This window comes from Dipodomys merriami, unplaced genomic scaffold, assembly GCF_024711535.1.
Source record: "Dipodomys merriami isolate MVZ:Mamm:240054 unplaced genomic scaffold, mDipMer1.0.p SCAF_49, whole genome shotgun sequence".
Taxonomy (NCBI): Eukaryota; Metazoa; Chordata; class Mammalia; order Rodentia; family Heteromyidae; genus Dipodomys; species Dipodomys merriami.
The window spans coordinates 2,879,706-2,885,705 of NW_027206057.1; the positions used below are offsets into that span (position 1 = coordinate 2,879,706).

The following is a 6,000-nucleotide window of genomic DNA, read 5'->3' on the forward strand; positions in this document are numbered from 1 at the left end:
TAAGGAGAGATAAGGAGGGATAAGGGCCAGCCTGAGTTTTCTCTTTGGCAATAAAAGCTTTGTCTCAGCATTATTTTTCTTAGGTTGAGAAAGGGTTTTATTTATTTTAATAAGTTTTTTATTGTGGAAATACTGTGCAGAGGAGTTACAGTTACATTAGCAAGTTAATGAGTACATTTCTGATCAAGCATTGTTGCCTCCTTCGTTTTTCTCCTACCATCCCTTCCCTCCCATTTGCACAACTATCCCCCCCTCCCCACATACACAGAAGTTGTAAAGTTCACTGTACATTTCATTGTTACAATGGGTCAAACTGTATCCTTATTTAAGCATTTGTTTTTTCCCTTCCCCGAATTAGAGAAGTGTATATACAAGATGCAGGGCACTGACATCAAATATAGTGAAAATAGGTTATAATGTGGGGAGGAACTTACAAAGAAACAAGCAAAATCACATGGTACATTATAAATACATTAGAAACAATAGCAAGAAATAAAAAAAAAACTTGTGTCCCTATCTTGTGGTTCATTTTGCTTAACATCATCTTATCTGACCTTTTCTGCTTGTCCCAGACATATAGAGTCCTCTATGACCCAGCAATCCCACTTTTGGGCATTTACCTGAATGATCATAAACAAGACCATACTAAAGCTACCAGCACGACTATGTTTATTGCAGCATTATTTACTATAGCTAAGATATGGAACCAACCTAGATGCCCCTCAGTAGATGAATGGATCAAGAAACTGTGGTATATATACACAATGGAATTCTATGCCTCCATAAGAAAGAATGACATTGCCTTATTTGTTAGGAAATGGAAAGACTTGGACAGAATTATATTAAGTGAAGTAAGCCAGGCCCAAAGAAACATAGGTCCCATGGTTTTCCTATTTGCAATAATTAGTATATCTCGGGTTTTATTTTTTTAATCTTTCGTGTGTGTGTGTGTGTGTGTGTGTGTGTGTGTGTGTGTGTGTGTGTGTGTGTGTGTGTGTGTGTGTGTGTGTGTGTGTGTGTTGGTCGTGGGCCTGAACTCTGGACCTGGGCACTGTCCTTCAGCAATTCAGTTCAAGGCTAGTGCTCTACCACTTGAGCCACAGCAGCACTTCTGGCTTTTTCTGTTTACGTGGTGCTAAGGAATCGAACCCAGGGCCTCATGCAAGGGCAAGCACTCTAACACCTTCCCAGCCCAAATTCATTGACTTTTGATACAGTATCAATCATTGTTTCAAACATCTAGCAATCATTCATTAATACATACTGAGCACCTACTGCATCAAATATTATTTTGAGCCATAGAACCACAACAATGAGCAAGAGTTATACTTGGTAGATTCTCTATAGGAGGTTATATTTAATGGATTGTCTAGGAAGGCACATGGCAAGAGTGAATTAGTAGTATAAGGGACTGGTAAGAAGAAATGTCCATGAGGGACAACAATGAAGGAGCATAGTAGGGATATTTGGCAGGACTTTCAGACCACTGTGCAAGTCTGCCAATGTTGCAGGGAGATAAAATGGAGAGAGAGAATTGACCAGGAAAAACCTGGGACTCCACCGAAACTTTAAGTATATCTCTGCTAGGCTGATGAGATTCCCAGACAAGAATTTCTCATTACAGAAGCTCTATCTCCTGGAACAGTCAATTTCTAACACTCCTGCTATGCTTAGTTATTGGCTCAGAGAAGCCCGGAGAGCATGTGGCTTGATGTGCACTACATCTAGTAGTCATGGCAGCTAGAGTCTGTCAGCTAACTACTTAAGTTCTGTCCTCATCTATGATCAGGAAGTGTGTGAATTGCCGTGGCTGGCACATGGGGAAGGTAAACATTGAGAAAGGAAGCCAAGGGTCATGTGTGTAACAGTACAGATACCACAAGAGTATTTAGATGGTATACAGTAGTTCATCTGCATTCACTGCCCTTACCAGATAATGTCACCCAAATTTTCTTGTCCTGTTCCTTTCATACAGGTTGAGCTTGGTGGAGGCACAGGCAATAGACAGACAGATTGAAGAGAGAAGAATCCAGTTTGTTCCTGTCCTCCATTTGCCTCTGCTCTTTTCTCAGTTTATTTTGTGGTACAAGCTTGTTCTTTGTGGTCATTGTCATTTTACTCCACAGAATTTATGGTAGGCTTCTGTTACTAACCTCTGTATTACTTCACTGTCCCTTATCTGGCTTTTCAAATTCTTGTAACCACTTTCTCTATTAAATCCCCTTTAAAATACCTAGAGTGCTGGTTATACCATGACTAACAGATCTAGGCTGAAATATGGCATAGGGAATGGGTCCCTAATGGACTCATCTAAACTAAAGCCTGGAGAAATGTTACAGGCAATTCAAAACATACTGGCAGTGGAGCTGTGGCTCAAGTGGTAGAGCACTAGCCTTGAGCAAAAAAGCTCAGGGACAGAGCCCAGGCCCTGAGTTCAAGCCCCATTACTGACAAAAAATAATCAAAACCACAGTGGCTGTGGCACCATCATTGGCACAGTGCTTGTGTGCTGTGTCTTATTTTAAATGATCTCCCATGCAGTATGAAAAGTGGCAGATCCAGTATTGAAACAAAACACCATATTCTGGTGCTGTGGTGACTGGATTCAATTCTATATCTGTCATCTTTTAGACATATGACCCTGGGCAGTTTACTAAACTCCTTCTACTTCACTATTCTCTTTCACAAAATGGGTATAGTAATAATATTGCCTTCCATGGAAGCTATGAGAACTCATTAGTTTAATATGTGTAGACATCTGTGCATGTTATTTTTTCCACATACATTCTAGGTGCAGAATGTATCTATGCTGACATGCAAGCTGAGCCTCTATGAGAAAGAACATTGTGTATAAAATAGATACTACTTGACTTTCAAAGAAAATACATTTTTGTTACTTATTGTAGGGTACGTTCTTTTTCATGGCAAGAATTCAATAATTTATGAGGACAGTTATACTTTTGGTCACTGTTAACAAGCTCGAAGGAGCTCAGCCTGGTGGTGGACAAGAGCAAGAGGGGGCTGAGGGATGGGGAGGGCAATCATACCTGGGCCCCCCTCACAGAGGACCCCAGACTGAAGCAGTGGGAAGTCCTCACCAGGCACGTGATGCATCTATCCACAGTCTTCCACCACTTGCTGCACCTGCTGGCCAAGGAGAGCAGCCTGCAGTGGGCGGTGCGCGTGGGCCAGAGCCACACCGGGTCACTGAGCATCTGTGGTGATGGGCATCCCGGGTGGGAGGCAGGGGGGATGCACTCGTACCTCACCCACATGCCACACTTGCTCATCTCGCAGCTGAACACGTAGGAGGAGGACTTGGTCATCGTGGCAGTGCTGATCGCCAAGACTGACCCACGATGTAACAGAGAACACTGAGGCCTTGTTCCCCTCGGAGGAGATCCATTCTGCACTCCTGGAGGTCGTCTCCCTTCCCCCTCATTTCCACCCAGATATCTCCCACCTCCTCCAAGGACAGAGTCAGATGGAGGACCACACAGAACCCCGACCACTGCTTCCATGTGAGGTGTGCACAGTCCAAAGGCATGTGCCACCCACCTGCAGCTGGACGACCTCATGTGCGTTCTGGCCCAACCCAACTTCCCGAGCTCCGTGAAGAGGTTTGTCCCCGCAGTGGCCCGCAGAGGACTTGGACGCGCCTGGAGTTCTCTCAGCTGGATCTGAGCCTGCTTGTGGAGTCCATCATCAAGTGTTCTCGGGACAAGCCCATTGACTGGCTCCTGGGGCACACTCTGTGGGTGAAGGTCTGCAATCCTGAGAAGGGAGCGAAGCAATGTGACCAGCCGAAGGCCAACCTGCGGATCCACACCAAGCAGCCCCTCTTCCAGCACGTGGCACGCACTCCTCACTGGCGCACGAGTCTCAGAAACTCAGACTTTGGGAAGCAAGCCTTGAAGAAGGAGCAGGTGAGGCCTCCCGCCGAGGTGAGCACCTGCATTTCTCCCTGGAGAAGGCCCATCTGCGGGAGGACTTCTGGGCTTCCAAAGGTGTTCTATGGCCAGCTCTTCTGAAGCCCATGTGGCTGAAGATGCCTCAGAGGGCCAGGAGCGTCCACCCTGCCCGACGCGCTCCGCCAGATGCTGAGCTCAGGCAGACCTGAGGTCCGCCTCTGGCCCAGAGGAGCTGGTGCACTAGGCCAGTTTAGAAGAGCCTTTTTCCTGGGCTCCCGCAGTCTCTGGCTCCAGCACTGGAACGCATACCCTACTTAATGTGCTGTGTTTTTTATTCTTGGATACATTTGAAATATAGTTATATCCTGTTACTTTTCAGGCTATTTTTTCCTATGAAGAGAGGTGGTGGTATTTTTTTCCCCCTATTATATCACTGACATGTTTTTCTGTTCTGTTGTATTAGTCTGGGAAGGGAAAGCCAGTGTTTTTCTTTCAATTACAAATTGACTCAGGGAGTTCTCTTGACATTTTACATAAAAAGCGGTAGGCCATTATAACCAAGGCATCCTATTCTAGTGCATACTGCTTAAAAGAAGGCTAAATCTGTAGGCACTTCTGTGTTTCTTTGGGCGTGTGATGACGTTTGTGATGCAGGTGGGATTCTGCACAGTTGCCAGGAGGCTGCGCGATTGGTGGCATTCTGCTTGGTAAGCAAGATCCCTGCCTTTGCTCTCCATCAATGATCCATTCTCTGCTTCTCCGACCCCCCATCTCGGTATCTTGGTATCATTTAGAGAAGTGCACGATTTCACTTGTAAGCAATAGTTGGCATTATTGCTAATGTATCTCTGGGTTGTGGCTGATAATGAGCTACAAATTTCCATATGCATACATACATATCATATACTGCTAAAGACAACTGGGCAAGACACTAGAGGTTGCTTTGCTCATATCAGAGGTCCTACCTCGTATTCTTCACTGTCAGCATCCGGGTGTGAAAACCTCTGACACTACCACAAAGCAATATCCCCGGAATGAGCACTGAATCCAGCACAATGCAGAACTTGAGAATCACTCTCACATAACAATTTCTTGGTGGTCAAAGACATGCACACATAGTGGGAAAAAACAAACTCAAGAGCCTATATTCTTCCTGACAATTATATTGCTTTCTAAGCTCTCCCTTACTGATTAGCATAAAAGCGATGGTAGTAACCACTGGCCAATGATTGTTAAATTAGCTCATGTTATCCAGTCCCTGACACATAGAATATATTTAGTGCATCCAAGTCACTGTGATTATTATTATGAATACTGGTTAACACCAAAACCACTACTATATATGTTGTAATGTCTCTTTTTTTTAAACCAAAAAATATACTTGTTTTCTTTAAGAAAAGGAATTTGAGCTGCTACTCTCATATTTTGTTCCTAAGGAAAATAACCCAAAACTTGAACGGGGATCAATGAATTGGGCACTTGAAGTAGCACTCAGTTTTTTAGCAAGGATAAACTAGAAAATGCTAGAAGTGTAAAACCCTATTTCTTAAATGGCTTTGGACTGGGCAATTCTATTTTCTCCTCAAGGAAGATCAATTATCCAGATGTCAGATTTCTGCCACTTACTCTTCTACTCTATCCTTCTTCTCTGACTTTTCATTTCTTTTTTTTCTTTTTTACTTTTGCTTTGCTGAAAGAGTGTGTCAAATCTCTTTTCCCCCCACATCTCATGCTTAACATTCTATAAGGTCAATTAAGCTCTTTATACCTTTGAGAGATATGTTAAATACCATAGCAAAATTACTAGATACCCAATATTCTTTGTACTTTTTCAATAATGCAATCAAATTCCTCTCTAAAATGTCTTCCTTTTTTCTTATCTTTTATTTAAAAAATATTACAAAAGCAATGTTCTGAAATATTTGTTTCTTGGAACAAATCTTTGGAAAAATATACTTCTTCCAGCTTTATCATGTTATCTTGAATGTCTTGCCAAAACTTCTCAAAGGACTTAGCACTGTTTATTTTGTGTATTCTTATCTGTGATAGAAGGCGGGTCTATTTGGGTTTGTTATTAGAATAAAAATTA

At 43.0% G+C, this 6,000-nt stretch overlaps 1 pseudogene; it reads left to right on the forward strand.

Moving 5' to 3' along the window:
* Positions 1-4,120, forward strand: part of LOC138809305 (alpha-1,3-mannosyl-glycoprotein 4-beta-N-acetylglucosaminyltransferase B pseudogene) — a 39,385-nt pseudogene extending 35,265 nt beyond the window's left edge.
* Positions 4,121-6,000: the final 1,880 nt, after the last annotated feature.